The sequence below is a fragment of the Podarcis bocagei genome, assembly GCF_964188305.1.
Source record: "Podarcis bocagei genome assembly, chromosome: 9".
NCBI lineage: Eukaryota > Metazoa > Chordata > Lepidosauria > Squamata > Lacertidae > Podarcis > Podarcis bocagei.
This window is the reverse complement of record NC_138134.1, coordinates 38844429-38861239: the sequence shown is the minus strand read 5'-3', so window position 1 is coordinate 38861239 and position 16811 is coordinate 38844429.

The window sequence follows — 16811 nt, the reverse complement described above, 5'->3', positions numbered from 1 at the left end:
ATGGAAACTGAATTGCATGTTATATTTGCCATTGTTTTACTGTGTTCTTATGAAATTGTTACTAATGTGATTGTTTTGCTGTTATTATGAAACTGTTATATATTGTTTTACTATGTTTTTATGAAATGGTTTTTGTAGTGTTTGTTTAAAAGGTATTCCAGTGTTGTTGTTGTTGTTGTTATTGTTGTTGTTACTATTTATTAAGCTACTATACTATCCTTTATCTGAAGATATCAGGGCAGTTCACAGCTGCTTCATGGATGTCCTGACTCACCCAGTGTACTGAACCAGTTCAGCAGACTGGTTTTCAACACATGTTTTGATATTGCTGCAAAAACATCAGGGTTGTCAACTATTCAGCATGCAAAAGTGCATGGGTGGTTGGCTGCATTTGGCTTGTGGGGTTGTAAGTGGTGCAGGCTTGCCCAATACAAGCAAGACTGCCCCCATCATGACTTGGCAGCATTGTAACCAAGTGTTAATTTACTCTCCCCAAATTCATTCCTAAAGTATTTAACTGAACACAGAGACTGCTTAGAGACTCAGAAATCCTGCAGTTCTAAAATAAAAAGAACGCCATACGAGCAGAAGCTCAGACAAAATCCAGTCAAATGGAGTTTCAGGCAGCTGTTCTCACTGTTCTACACAATTGTCAAATCAAATCAAAATTCCTGCAGGCAGAAACACCAAACAAAGAACACACAATTTATAGTTCAATAAATAATGGATCTGCAGAACAATGGAAGAGTTCTTGCCTTCTTTTCCATTTTGTAAACATGCACATGTCTTTGTAGCAGCAATGCCTTTGTTATGCCGCCCTCTTTTACACTCTTCAATAGGCTACATCTCAACTTTCTTTTTAAAGACTCTGCTGAACATGTAAAGCAACAGCAGCTAAGTGACGATAACTCAGAATATTCACAACCACACAAGAGGCTCCAAGCTTCAGGCCAATAGCTGTAAAAACAAAATTGCTCATTAAAAAAATAGTCGCAAGTCATTCCTTAGAATGCTCCCAAAGGTCTTGGTTTTTTTTATTTTCTTTTGTAATGCTGCATGTATTTATCAGAATTTTATTTCGGAGTTGGCTAAATTACATTTACTCTCAGTCTCCTCTCTTGTACTTGAAGTTTCCCCAGTGCCTCTTTCAACCTGTGTAATGTGAGGAAGAAATGTGGTAATGAAGGCCTAGGCCTCCACAGGACTCAGGGAGCTTGTTAAGGTGGCTTTGGCTGCGAGGGGGAAGGGCGTGTCCTTGCAGAGCTCTGTCTTTGTAGTGGCATCTGTGACCATGGCCACAAGAACTAGCAAAAGGAATTGGGTAAAAAGTTTTTGATAAAACGCAGATGCACACATATTTCTCTGATTTGGCCAGATGGATACTGGGTATAAAACACTGTATAAATCTGAAGCCCCCAAGAGGTAATGTTATATATATATTTAAGAAAACATGCAGGACAATGTCACAATCTTTTTATTTAACTATTATTTCTCTGTGTCATGCTGCCTCTTACATGACCCGATTCCTTTAGTCATATTTCTAACATGACTAAGAGAACACAAACTGCAAATCAAAGGTTTGAAGTGAAGCATGAAGACCTGTTTGATTTTGAACACTGGCTCCATTAGTCATTGGCTATCATTAGATATAGACAGTAACAAGCCTGATTCAGTAGAACTGGATTTATTACTTGGCCGGCTCAGATTGGGTTTGTGTCATTAAAAGGAATATGTATGGTCTGAAGAAGAAAGCATTTCAAATTAGATCTATGCTAGCAGCTTCCTATCTATAGAGGAAGTTACATAAAAAAAATCAAGTTACTAACACATGACATTACAAATCTCTCTGAAGGTTCGGAAGGAGACAATGTTATTTATTTATTTAGAAATCTCTAAGTGGGAAAGTAATCAATGGCCAGATATAAACCAAGAATTAGTCTTCAGCTATATCCCCACTAGCTGAAACTGCCTGGCATTGCCCAGAAATCAAATCAAATCAAAACAAAACAAAACAAGGGGTTAGGTCTCCTCTACTTACCTTGGGACCACTGCCATCTCAGCTGCTTCCTTTCCAATACTGCTTAAATCTGCTTCACCAACATATTCCTTGTGTGCAGCTAGTAGGATTATGCCCTCTGCTCTCCAGCTGGTGAGTAGAGAGTTCAGCTCCACACAGTTTGCCTATGCACATTTGCAGCTCCTTGCTGGGAACAGGCACATACAAAGTGCAGTGGGTGCTGTTTAAAAGCCCTCTTGCAAACAGTCCTGGGCTGCTCTTTGCAGAGGCTGGTTGCCTCTCCTTCATCCTGCACACCCTCTGACAGCCCTGGAGATGCTCCAGGTGGCCCAAACCAGAGTGAGCTGGGGTTGTCTTGACTCGACTCAGATTGGCTTGATTTGGTTTGGGCTTTGGCTGATTTGGTGCACAGCACTATTACTCTCATGCCAAATTTGGTAAAAAGCACTGCAGTTTTGAAAAGTTCTTGATTCAGTCTTGATTCAGAATGGCATCTGATAGTATCCAAATATAGAGCAAAGCCCAGTCCTCCATTTCAGAGACCACTGTACAAAATTGGGCAATGTTCTCTTCAGAGGTGTGCAAATCAGTCCAGTTTTAAACAGTTCAGTGCCCCATCTTGATTCAAAATGGCACCCAGTGGTATCCAAACATAAACCAAAACGCTCTCCTTGCTTTTGGGAACCATCACACCATATTGGGCAGCCATATCTTCAGAGGCTTCCAAATCGGTGCAGTTTGGTATGGTTCGATCAGCAATCTTGTTTCAAAATGGTGTCCATCTGATTCCATGTGCAAGTCAAACCCTGCTCCTCGATCTGAGGAACAATGATGCCAAATATAGCAATAGTATCTTCAGAGGCATTCAAATTGGCACAGTTTGAAATGGTACAGCCTGCCACTGGGATGCAAAACATCATCCAACAGTGTCCAAACATAAGCCAGAACTTGCTCATTGATCTCAGGAACTGTCGCCCCAATTTGGATGACAATATCTCCAGAGGCGTCCTAATAGGCAGTTAGATGCATTTTATCCCACCATCTTGAATTAAAAATGGTATCCAAAGGCATCCAAATATAGACCAAAACTAACTCCACCTTGGGAAGCATCATGCCAGATTGGAAGATGATAGCTCAAAAGGCATCCAAAAACATAGAGAACAGGCAAGTAGACAGACAAACCACTCTCCAAAATATGTAGTAGATAATCATGATCTAAAAAGCTGGAAATACCATCAACTAGTGAGTTTAATTTCTTTAGGACTCTAGAGCTGTGTTGATCCTAAATGGCATGACACAACACACTTGAATGCATTAGGATATCACCAGCATAATCTGCAAAATCTCCAATATTTTCAAGGCATTGTTATATCAGTGAAATTAGAATTCCAGGGAGTTTTTGGAATAGTAACATACCAGCTCCAGGCCATCAGATAATGTAAATCACTGTGGTGTTTTTTTTGCTTCAAATAGTTTTTTTGCTATCGCCTTATCTTTGTTTTCAGCTCTGCTGGGAAGATATTTATAATAGCTTCTTCCTAGGTACAGATGTGAGATTGTATGAAAGAGCAACAGAAGCTCCATCCAGCTTGGTTAACGACTGAGAACTCCTGTTAATTAAATATACCATGTTTTGACTTTATGGTGGCTCAAATTTCTTGTCTTTTTTCCAGTTCACTGATTCCAGCTTTTTCTTCTTTTATGCTGCTCTGCTAAAGGCTAAAGTAAAAGTCATGATACAATCTGCAACATCCAATTTATGTTTCCAGCCAACCCTCTGCCTTGGGCATAATAAGATATTGAAAACAGCTGAAGAGCCTTGGTAAACATATTTTTTACTAATCAAAAGATACGTGTGCATCCTTGTGGGTGTAAATTTCACATCCCCTCTTCGATTGCTTTGGATTCAGCAGAGAATAAATATACAATGACGTGAATTATGTGTAGAAGAACAAACAGCTAGATAAACCCTCTTCTTCTCCAAATGAATATTGGCTATTTTTGCAGCTGTAGCTACATATAAAATAACCAAGCAAAACATTTCAGCGTTTGTTGTAAGCCCTCACGTCCTGCCTTTCAATTAAAAATGTCCATGGGAGCTTAAAGGAAAAGATTGCATTTTATTGTCTTATGAATCAATAAAGCAGAAGCATGACAAAGCCCAACGTTCTAAAACACAAAGGAACTAAAAACTCGATTCATTAAAAGCCTGGGCATTTTTTTTTTAAAAAAACAACAACTCTGAACCCGATACCTACATGCCAACTGGTTTCTGTAAGTCACTCTGAAAGCTTAACTGAAAGGTAGAGAGAGTATAACTCTCTTAAATAATTGTAATAATAGTTATAACTACCTCATTGATGGTGGGGCCTGGTGAGCATCCCTAGGAAGGTTATTCTAAAATTGGAGTGTCGCTGCTGAAAACACTTTGGATTCTAATGGCTGCACTTTGTGCAGGGCCTCCAATGATAACCTTAAGAAGTGGGATGGTTCTTTGGACATGGTATTTTAGACCAAGGATGGGGAACCTATGGTCAGCTGCCGGACTACAGCTCCCATCATCCCTGACAATTGCCTACACTGGCCGGGGCTAATGGGAGTTGGAGTATCTGGAGGGAAGGGGGGTGTTTATTGATTTACTTTATTAACAAAGCCCAACTTCCACTCAAATGGTTTTCAGACCTGTAATGCTGCTACCGGAGCAAATGGGGCTCATCAACCTGGGAAGGTAGCCCATCTAGGAAAAGGAAAACTTTGAACCTAAACTTCCGGACATCTTTGGGAGGAGTAAACCCTACACAACTCTCAGGAGTGGAGTCTCTATGACGGTTGGATGGGGTCTTGTACATCTTCTTTTGGCAACTCCTGCAGTCAAGCTGGTGTCAAACATATTATTCTGCTTTCCTTTGGACCACATCAGTGAGGCCAAGGATGTGTGTGCTTTTTATGTGGGCAGCCCAGGGCCTCCATGCACACTGCCCAGGCTTGTACCCCAGGGAGGTCACTTCAGTGCTGCCAACGTAGCAAAACAATGCAGGAGGCAGTAGTTATAAGTTACTGGTCTCTGCAGCCACAGCAGGCGCTGTGATTCTCCAGCAGTCTGCCTTTACCGCCAGAGATACACTCCATGGTCTCTCAACACAGACGGATGCCAACAACAACTACTGCCACCATTTGATATAATTTATACCCTTTGCATTCTTCACCTACCAATAATCCTAGTGGCAACTGTGGGCTATAGGTGTAGTACAAAGGCAGTCAGTTATAGTCACCACATCCAGCAAATATAACAATGCCTTCCTATATACGTAAAAATGCAAGACTGTCATTTCACAGCCCCCATTGGAGGATTTGTAGTGTCTCATTACAATCCTGGATTTGCATGAAATCATGGTGGGGTCAGGGGAGCAAAAGAGAAGGCAGGTTGCACAACACAGGTGGTTGTGGCATGAGAGCAAGGAGGACAGGACAATGACATGTGGAAAGAGGTGGTCTAAAACCACAGAAGTTTGAATAAAGCAGGAATGAATAGACATAGAGGAAAATGGTGGTTTGAAACAACAGCAGTGGTTTGAGTAAAGCAGGGGGCATTTTCTCACTTCTTATGGTTTTCAACAGCTGCCCTAGATAAAAATCTTATTTTTGCTCATCCCATCTGAAAGAATCTGTTGTGGATTGTAGGGACTTTGGGTATCATTTGATTCATCATCTCATGCGGCCAACAGGAAACTATCTTTATCCAAACTGTGCATTGCAAGGCTCTGTGTAATTTAAATTTTGATTTGATGTTTCAAGCACTCCAAGAGTTCGATGTGATTTTTAAAAGAGGGTGGGGGAAGCAATTGCCAGCATACAGTCAGATTTGCAATTGTTTTCAGGACAGATGGAAATATTATTCTCTGCTCTCTGCACTGCAAGAGCTTTCTCAGAGGAGTCGTTTCCCCACAGAATAAATTCTATTTAATTTTACTCATTTGTGGTCACACAGCTGAGTGATGCAATACCACCGGGAAAGAGCAACTTTTAAAAGAATACAAGCGACTCTGTGTGCTGAAGCTTGGAAAGTTAGGACTCAATTTTCAGTCTACAACAGATGTTCAATATGAAGAGAGACACTGAACATTGTATTAAAATTAAAACAGTGATTAGAAAAATACCGTTATCAAGTTCTCTCACTATAGCGTATACCAAAATTGGTTCATTAAAAAACACACCACTAAATGTGATTTTAACTAACTGGGACTTTCTTTTTTTCTCTGAGTGCAAGCTGGTATGAACAAAAATTATTTTCCTCTTTCTTTCTTCCCCAAATGGAATGGGCTTCCCAATGTATATACAGTGGTACCCCGCAAGACGAACGCCTTGCGAGACGAAAAACTCGCAAAACAAAAGGTTTTTTCGTTTTCGAGTTGCCTCACAAGACGAATTTCCCTATGGGCTTGCTTCGCAAAACGAAGCTTGCCTCGGGGACAGCGGGTCTTCTCTTTTGAAGCAAGGGGCGGCGGGGAGAAGCGATCTTCTCCCCGCAGCCCCAGGTCCGGGGACAGCGGGAAGCGCTTCCCGCTGCCCCCGGACCTCTTTTGAAGCAAGGGGCTGCGGGGAGATCGCTTCTCCCCACCTGCCCCCACCGCCCGGCTTCGGAACGCTGCTCCGAAGCGGGGCGGGGGGGCGGGAACACCTGCCCCAGCCGCCCCGCTTCTGAACGCTGCTCCGAAGCGGGGCGGGGGGGAGGGAACACCTGCCCCCACCGCCCGGCTTCGGAACGCTGCTCCGAAGCGGGGCGGGGGGGCGGGAACACCTGCCCCAGCCGCCCCGCTTCGGAACGCTGCTCCGAAGCGGGGCGGGGGGGGAGGGAACACCTGCCCCCACCGCCCGGCTTCGGAACGCTGCTCCGAAGCGGGGCGGGGGGGCGGGAACACCTGCCCCAGCCGCCCCGCTTCGGAACGCTGCTCCGAAGCGGGGCGGGGGGGAGGGAACACCTTCTGAAGGCGGGTGGGGGGCGAAAGTCTTTGTCCCCCCTGCCTGCCTTCCCAGGGGCTTTTAAATCGCCCCGGACAGCGGAGAAGTCCTCCGCTGTCCCGGGCGATTTTAAAATGCCGCCCGCCAGCATTTTATGATCGCCCGGACAGCGGAGAAGTCCTCCGCTGTCCCGGGGTTTTTTAAAATGCTGGGGGTGGGAAGAAAAGCCCTTGTCCCCCCCCCAGCCTTCAGAAGAGGTCCGGGGACAGACTGTCCCCGGACCTGGTCTGAAGGTGGTTTCCCTAGGAACGCATTAATTGATTTTCAATGCATTCCTATGGGAAACCATGCATCGCAAGACGAAAAACTCGCAAGACGAAGAGACTTGCGGAACGAATTAATTTCGTCTTGCGAGGCACCACTGTAATGGCAGATATACCATCTGATGGTCACAACTTCCAAAGATGAGTTGCCTAATTGCTTTTATGAACTTGGCAGTGCCCTTCAGATGAACAAGTACAACAGCTGCTTTGTGTGAAACCTTCATTGGAGGCTGAACAAGGAACTGAGCAGAGGAGGAGTTCACAGCTAGAAGGAGTTCAATTTAGATGATTGCTGCTTTGGGGAGCTTGTGACCAGGGGCATTTGTGAGGGTGTTTTGAGGCTAAGGCCCGAAATGCTATCTCAAGGTGTATGTAAGACCAAGAGACATGGTTTAAATAGTGGCATGTTTATATATGTGTGTGTGTGTGTGTGTGTGTGTGTGTGTGTGTGTGTACCCACCCACCTAATCTCTGCCCTGGTTTTCTACATGCATTTGGTTCTTTCCTCACCATCCCTTTTACAGGTTCTTAACCATCTCTTCCTTCTTCTTCTCATCTTGACTAAAAAACTCAAACCCTCTTGGCAGCTGTGCCAAATCAACAGCATGGAAGGAAAGTATATCTGATGGGAATGTAATGCATGTTAACCAGTTGCTATATGCATGACTTTCTCAAAGTTCAAATAAATTATCTCCAGACCTTCCTCAGTTCAGAAATGCTACCTATCCATCAACACTGCTCCACAAGACTCCACTGGATTCTTTCTGAAGATCTCACTGTCAAGAAAATGGCACATTGAACAGTGGCTGGAAAAGCATATGGAGAGAGATATTGTTAATTATGAGGGAATACTGTGTATTTTTAGCATGTAGTCTCCTCCGCCAAGTATAAAGTATGCATCACCAAGCTCAAGCACATTTAATGGCTCTCCAAAAATGTGATTTTACTTGACAGCGCTGCTTTTTTCTTTTTAAAAAACTTCTCAGAACAGCTCCCTCTAGACTAGGAAGAAAATAAGCAGGTATGAGTACCGTCATCTTTAAGATTCAAAGCAAACCTGTGTATGTCTACTCAAAGGCAAGTCTCACTGAGTCCAAAGGGGGTTGCTCCCAGGTAAGTGTGTATAGGATTGCAAGCTTAATGTTGAAAGGAAATCAGGAGGAAATCTAGTGATCTCTATATTATTATTTTTCTTTAAAACATTTTTTTAAGCACGTAAATGTTTGGCTCTGGGACATGAAATAACACCCCCCCATTGGCCTGCTCAATGGTTGGGGATGTTGAAAGTCCAACAGCAACTGGTGAGAACCTGAATTATCCCTGAATTAGGCAAATGATAATGGGGTATCCTGAACACAACACATTCATTCTCCTTTGCATTCCTAAGGGATTGCACTGCATATTTTGGGGGCAAGGCTGCCATTACACAAAAGAACTGAAATGGAGACCCAACTGTGAAACTAGGCCCTACTTTTTGAAAAATGAAATAGGATTGACTTTGCAATTTTATTCATTTATGTGATTTAAATCCTGCCCTTTCTCCCAGAGGAGCCCAGGGTGGCAAACTACAAAGTGATAAAACAATAAAACACATTAAAAAACAGTGCTATTTTTCTAGAAAATGATGTCCATTCCTGACTACAAACTCCTCTATGGTTCTCTTAGAATGGCAATGGCACCCACCTGAGAGGTGCCGGAACTGAGTTCCAGTGAGTTCCAGCTGGGGAAAAAAGCGAGGAGAGATTGGACAGAGAAGAGAGCATTTTTTTCCTCCCTTGCTTGCCTTTTGCAAGGTTCAGAGGGTTTCTCCCAGTTCCGCCATAATTTGGGGGCCAAAATTCCATGGTTGGGAATGCTTTAGAAATTTCCCCATAGGAAACAATGGACTAATAATAATAATAATAATAATAATAATAATAATTTATTACTTAGACCCCGCCCATCTGACTGGGTTTCCCCAGCCACTCTGGGCGGCTCCCAACAGAATATTAAAAACATGATAAAACATCAGACATTAAAAACTTCCCTAAACAGGGCTGACTTCAGATGTCATCTAAAAGTCAGATAGTTATTTATTTCCTTGACATCTGATGGGAAGGCGTTCTACAGGGCGGGCGCCACTACCGAGAAAGCCCTCTGCCTGGTTCCCTGTAACCTCACTTCTTGCAGTGAGGGAACTGACAGAAGGCCCTCAGCACTGGACCTCAGTGTCCAGGCAGAATGATGGGGGTGGAGACACCTCCTTCAGGTATGCTGGGCCGAGGCCATTTAGGGCTTTAAAGGTCAGCACCGACACTTTGAATTGTGCTCGGAAACGTACTGGGAGCCAATGAATGTCTTTCAGGACCAGTGTTATATGGTCTTGGCGGCCACTCCCAGTCACCAGTCTAGCTGCCGCATTCTGGATTAATAGTAGTTTCTGGGTCACCTTCAAAGGTAACGGAAATCATCAACTTGTTATGTGAACACTCACCTAACAAATTATTTCCTGAGAACGCATTGTGTTTGGCTAGCAGGACTGGTGTGTAATTCATGGAGTATGAGGGGTAAGAAGAGTAGCCACGGTCCTCAGAATTGCTCTGACCTTGTTGGAAGTAGTAAGAGCTACAGGTCCATTCTTTCTACCAGGAAGAGGGGTTTACTGTTGATTTCCAGCCCCTCGGAATTCTCATTCGCCAAGGGGTCTTTTCTCTGCAGACTTTTACGACATACTTTATAGCTTATTGACATTATAAAAGATCACAGAAGCTGATCCAGACAGAAAATTCCCTAAGATATTGCTGTTGGTGGGCAGGAGTGTGTGTCTGTTCCCTGTCCCCCTCCCATCCAGAAACCTTTAAAATGCTCCAAGAATGTGAGAACAGGAACCAGCACATGCAGTAATTGGCGCTGGCATCTGAAGAGAAATAAAAGTTGAACTGATGCCTCAAAAGCTATTTGGTTTTGACATTACAGATTTAAAACACAAGACTGTCCCTTTTCGATTTTCCAACCTCGTGTGGCACGGGGCTTGGCTCCTATCCGTTGCAAAGTTACCAACTGCTGTTTGCTTGGTATTATTTGCACATAGCTTCATTCTTTGAAATGCTAGGTGCCACGCAGGTGATTTTCAATACCTGCATCCAGATGGAAATATTTTTAGCATAGTGATCCTTCCAAGCCTGGTATCTGACTTAAGACTTGTTTTATTTCCATTATCCACATTTTCATCACTGGAGGCAGATACTGAACATGAGGCATCACGTTCTGCTGCTCTGCCAAGCAGGTTATATGTCTAATACCCAGCCATTTGCAGAGAACACCTCTTTGCATAAGAGCTTTGATCAGTTTGGTTCATGGGAGATGCAAAGCATTAGTCACAGGGAAAGTTACCTTTCCTTTTCTTTTCCAATAGCCTGTAAGGCTGCAGTCTTAGGCTTACTTACTTGGGCACAAAATAGCTAGCTGTTCATGGTAGGCTGGGAAGTCTCACTGGAGGAACCTGCATGAGAACACCTTGTTTGGGACCAAGAATACTGTGTGCTAGAAACATTCACAACACAGGCTCCTTGAGCACGATATGGAAGACGTGTTCCCCAGGACTGCTGGAACTCACAATGTTCCACGTAGCAGGGAGTAAGGGAGCTGTTTGGGCCTCTAGATCTCCTGCTCTGCTTCTGCTAAAAAACCCCATCTTCCAGTCGAGGGGCTATTGATAAAAGTGTGGCAGAGGATGCCCAGGGAATTATTCTACACCTCTTATTACAATCCAAAACGAACCTGCAGCGATGGTGCCTGGTTAAGGATTTGACCGAGTGTTATTAACTGGTCAAATCCACACCTTGAACCACTACAACACCAATTGGTATTAATGCTGAAATCAACCGTGAAATAATTCATTTTTGCATATAATCCATGTGGCCAGAAATGGTTATGAAGTTTAAAGGGAGTCTCATGTCATATCCAGGATATAAGCATTTGTTGCACTTTTGCTAGTTTCACTAGTTGAGGTTCTCGCCAAAGAATCCTGTCCATTGGTGTTTGATGAGCTGGGAGTTCTACCCTCACCTTCAGCCTCCGAGAATGACATTTTCCCAGTGGGAGAAGGAATGACAAGTAAACCGGTTTAGATCGGTAGTGTAGACATGCATTTTGGGTTTTGCTTAATGTGAACTCTGCTTAAAAGGAATCTGAGTGTTGGTGCCATCTGGAATAGGGTTGTAATGCAAAAATATGAAGTGGTATTCAAATAAGTTTTATTGAGAGGAGACCTACTGAAATCAATTAACATGACTAAGTTAATTTCAGTTTGTCCACAGTAATACTGAGCTGAATTATCACCCTAAGGGTTTGCAGTGTCAGTGGACAAAGACTGTTGGAGGAATTAGGAATGGTTAGGGATTATGGGAATTGGGTGGTATCTGCAGGGCTTCTGGTTAAATAGAAAGATCTTCATTGTGCTTCATTCTTCTAAGGGCTAAATAAAACCATAATCCAAATAGGAGAATAGAGTTTATTGTACATATAAAAATATTCAAAATGTGCAATATAGCGACAGCATCTGCTTACGGGGGGGGGGGGCATGTTTTGTAGAAATAAATAAAATATACCACACAAGTTTCTTTAAAAAACAAATAAATCAGTGCACAGTAATCATACACAGCCAGTTTCACAAAAAAACATATATTTTAACTTGCCTATAATTTTGCTCCCCATCTTAAAAAATAAGGAAACGTGCCACAGAGGCAGTGTGTCATCTCCACCATCCTTTTTTCTCAAACCATTATCTTCTAGCTGCTGAAGACTGGAATTTGCTGTTGTTTAATATGCCACATTCAGGCGTACGTTGTTATCTCTTCTGAGTCACCAGCTACAATAATTTCCTGAATAAATACAACCTTTAAAAGTACCTTTCTAATTATCTAGATCCTAATCAAAACGGGAAGCTGAGAAATACAACTTTAGATGAAATAGCTACGAGGTAGCCAAAGGAGGCAAATGGTACTTCAGAAAAAGGACTTGCCTTGTGTGCAGGTTAGTATCATAACTATAGTTCCCCAAAATGTGAGTGAAGCCTCCATGCAAAACTGCAGACAGTTGCTGAGAGAATAACCATGAAAGAAGTGGAGGAAACAGAAGGAAATAAAAAAAGGGATTTAGAATGTAGAAACTTCCTACTCTTTTTATAGGAGGAAACATTCTCAAGGATGATCGCTGCAACCATGGTCTGGTGTTGGCAGGTGGTTACATGGGCAAGAGGCAAGTCATGAGGAAGCGTTGCTTCCCCAGCTGAGCTGACTGTCTAGCTCAGTGGCTTGCACCTATCAAGAGGAGTGGAGGCAGTGGCAGGACACACTTACCAGTGACTGGTGGATGTGCAGAGTACTAAAGAGTGACCATGACCAGGCAGGCTCCCTATCAGTTTCATTGCCTAGGCCAGTGGTTTACAACCAGTGTGCTGCGACACCCTGGGATACCTTGAATGATGGTCAGGGGTGCCAATGGCAACATTGGCCTCTGTCCCTCTTTCCTTCTCTCTCCTGATGCCCTCTTGCATCTCTGCCTCCCAAAGGCTTGCACAGCTGTTTGTTGTAGCAGCCCTGGCTACAAGCTCCCAAGGAGAGGGGAAAGGAGAGAGGAGGTTGAGGGAACACTCCACAAAGGAGGGTGTTTGAAAAAGGGTGGGAGGCTGCCAGCTCTGCAGGCAAGGGGTGACATAACTGGGCTCCTGAGTCCCAAATGGGTGCCACAGAAAGAATGTAGCTGATCAAGGGAGCTGTGGGCTCAAAAGGTTGAAAACCTCTGGTTGAGGCCAAGCAATTAATTTTATGATTTCAGAGTGCTGGAGAAATAGAGGCTACCCAGAGAACAAATATCTTTTTGCACACTGGAACATTTTAACACAAAATATAAAGGATAAGTAAACTTGAAAAAACAACAGAAAGACATTTTTTCTGAACTAACACAGACCTACCTTTTTGTCTTCCTTGTACCACTTAATCCGTTTACCTATTGCTGTGTATCAAAATTGACATTAAAGTTGACAGATGCTTCTTTCCCCTCAGTTTTGACCAACTTTTCTTAAACAGAAAACCCTCTGGGCAAAAAAGCACATCATTTTTTTCTGTTCTACACAGCATATTACAAGTTGAACACTGACAGATTGTTTCTAACTATAATGGCGGCACATTCATCGCTTAGCATAAACAGTAGCACTTATTTCCTCCAGATGGAAAGCAAAGTAACAGCAGCAGTTGTAACTTTTCCTAAGTATTGCATTACAGCCTCTTTCTGGGCAAAACCAGTCCCATCTAGAACCACTTTTAAATGCAGTATGTCACACACGGAAGTAACATTGGTGTATGGAAGAGAATGCAGATTGCATGCAGACGGCGATGGAAACTTGTGTTTAATTTCACTGTGTCCAAATTTGAAAGAATTATGTGGGGTTATGGGACAGACTACCCCATCACTATGTGCATTCCAGGTAGAGAATTTGTCTCATTTGAAGGAGCCTTTCATTTGAGCTAAATAACATTTTGCATAGCTAATCTGTTTATCTCATGCTCGGCAGCACAGGCTGACAGCCTAACAGGATGCATATAAATGATTGTAGCATTAATGTGATGGAAAAGTTTCTTAAAGATCTAAAAAAGAAAAAGGGTAGCACACCTAATTGTGTTAAGTAGGGTGTTTAAAGTATATTATCTCTGCAAAGAGGTTTGCCATCATTTTTTTAACCAGCAGAAGGTATCTAAAAAGTAGAAGGCAGGAGCCATGGTAGTCCCTTCAAAACACTGCTGTTTTACCTCAGAATTGTTTTAAAAGCTGAGGAAAGTAAGCCAAAATAAAAGCAGGAGTGTTTTTAATAGCTTACTATTGTAACTAACTGTCAGAAGTGTTATGATGAAATGAGTTTCACACAATTTCTATTTTGATTCTGGCAAAACAACCTAAAAACAATTTATTTATTTTTTGTAATGCCCCTCAAATAGCTTCTGAAGTCCAAAGAGAAATTAGCTCTTTACAGAATGTTAAAACCACATGCCATTGTCTGCCAGGGTCTTGAAAAAAAGTCTTGCAAAGTCTGGTGTAACAAAGCAAACTTCTGAGGTGCCTGCCTCTGCTAAAAGACAGTAAACAACCCACAAACAGTTTAGTAGAAATGATTTGCCCTATTTTTACTGGTTTCTTTTCATTTTTATAGACAGTCATTATCCTGTGTGCCAAGATCAACGAAATAAAAGCATTGCTGGTCTTTGTAACTGACTCACACGTAGGAGCACAAGTGGAGACCTTTGAAAAAAAATTAGGGATAAATTTTTAAAAATTTAGGGAAACTGTTCTTTCCACTTGCTTTCCTCTCACCTGACAAAAAGTACCCAGAGAAGCAGTTGCCTGCCAATCCCGTTGATTTCAGATCTCTTTAGGCTGAAAGACTAAAGAGCAAGGCAACAACTGTTTCCTGTGTTTTGCCTCTACAATGAGGGGCGCGCACAGAGATCTTGGGTTGCACTGTGAAGGGTGCATGTGGCCTAATCCGCTCCCAATGCCTGGATCGGTCTGGGGCCAGATCCAAAAGTGAGTGGGGCAATGAATGGAAGCACTACCCTTGTGCAGTGGGCTTATTTCTACATCCTCTCACACACCCCTCTCTATCATCCTTCCTCAAGGAGGATGCAAAGCAGGGCCATTGAGGAGTGAGGCATGTAGGAGTGGGGTGGGGGGCTGTATTTGGACCCCGGGCCTCAGTTTCCCAAGCCTTGCCCAAGAGGCAACCCCCAAGGACTATGCTCTGCTACAACTCTGACATCCACACCCCAAAACAGCTAAATGAACTAGCAGTGCTGGTTCAACAATATTTTCTCCATAAGAGAGAATGAACGCAATACATTTTAATTCAGACAACCAGAGCTGGAGAGACAATTCCCATCTGTGAGTCAGGGCTCACAAATATTTCACCATTCTGTCTTGAGGTCAGCAGAAGCTGTAGTTGCTTCCGTGTGATTAAGAGTACCCTGACACAGATTCTGAAATAGCTGCAGACAGAACAGCGTGGCTAATGGCGCAGGTGCCACAACTCTATGCCAAACTGCCAATTAAATAGGTTTTGTGATTAAAACCAAAAGACAAGGCTATGGCTCTTGAACTGCTTCAGTCGTGATTCAGCAATTTCATGAAATCTATGTTAAGTATGAATGTTCATTCTGTCAGAAAAGAATGTTGGTAAAGGGGCTGTTTGTGTGAAAGCATCTGAAAGCAGGATTTAGGTCGGTTAGAAATAGCCTGTGCCTAAAATGAAATCTCTCTCTCTCTCTCTCTCTCTCTCTCTCTCTCTCTCTCTCTCTGTGTGTGTGTGTGTGTCTTTTTAGATCAAGCTTTTAGATACACACAGGCCTGAAAATAACATATTAAATTATGGATTTCATGTAAAAAAAGAAATTTTTAAAATGTAAAAATGTATTACAGTAAATGCACATGCCTGGTTCATCTAGCCGCTTACGGTGGATAAACCCTGGAAGTCATTTGCTACAGATTGCAGCTGAAGGTCTGTTCACACATGCAAGCATCTATTTTTAATTTTATAGCATTGTGTATAGGGAAATACAGTGAGCAGTGTGACGAATCCTTTTGTGCATCAGTATTTCCCCAGCAGCTAGTATTCAGAAGTGATACTGCCTCTAATACTGGAAGTAAAATAGGAATCATGACTAGCAGCCACTGACAGCCTTATCCTTCATGCATCTGTACAATTCCCTTTTAAAACCATCCAAGTTGGTGATCATGGTATCTTGTGGTACCGAATTCCACAGTATACCTATGGGCTGTCTGAAAGAGGAGTTCCCTGTCTCTCCCACCATTCAGCTTCATTGGATGACCTGGGGTTCTAGTCCCAGTCAATCCATCTTCTCCACACTGTGCAATCTTGCACACCTCTATCATGTCCTTTCCCCTTCTTGCCTTTCTTCTAAACTCAAAAGCCCTGAATCTTGTCACCTTTCCTATTGAGGGAGTTGCTCCAGCCCACTGATCATTTGGGCCGCCCTTTCTACACCCTCATCCAGGTCTACACTATGAATTTTGAGATGTGCTGACAACAACTGTACACAGTATTCCAAGTGTGGTTGCATACAGGTTTGTATTAAAACATTATGATACTGGCTGCTTTGTTTTCAACACCTTTTCTGATCTGTGACACGTAGCTCATCTTTCTCACTGCAGCCACACATTGGGCCCCGGTCACTGCCAATCCTTCTCTTCATTCATTTGGACGAACCCAAATTCTAGGCAGGCAGTCAAGATGTCTTTCTTTTGTTAGGTTTTATGAGTTTTAGCCGTATGTTAACTTTTCTGGCTACTGCTTTTCTTTTGCATATTTTTATAGTGGTTCTGCTGTTCTCTAATATTTATTCTATCAGGATTATATTTTTATTGCTGGGAACCACCTCAAGAGCCCTTATGGTGGTATATAATAAAATAAAATCTTACATCACAAAGTATGAGAGGAGCTTGCTGTAATTTAAGAAGATCTT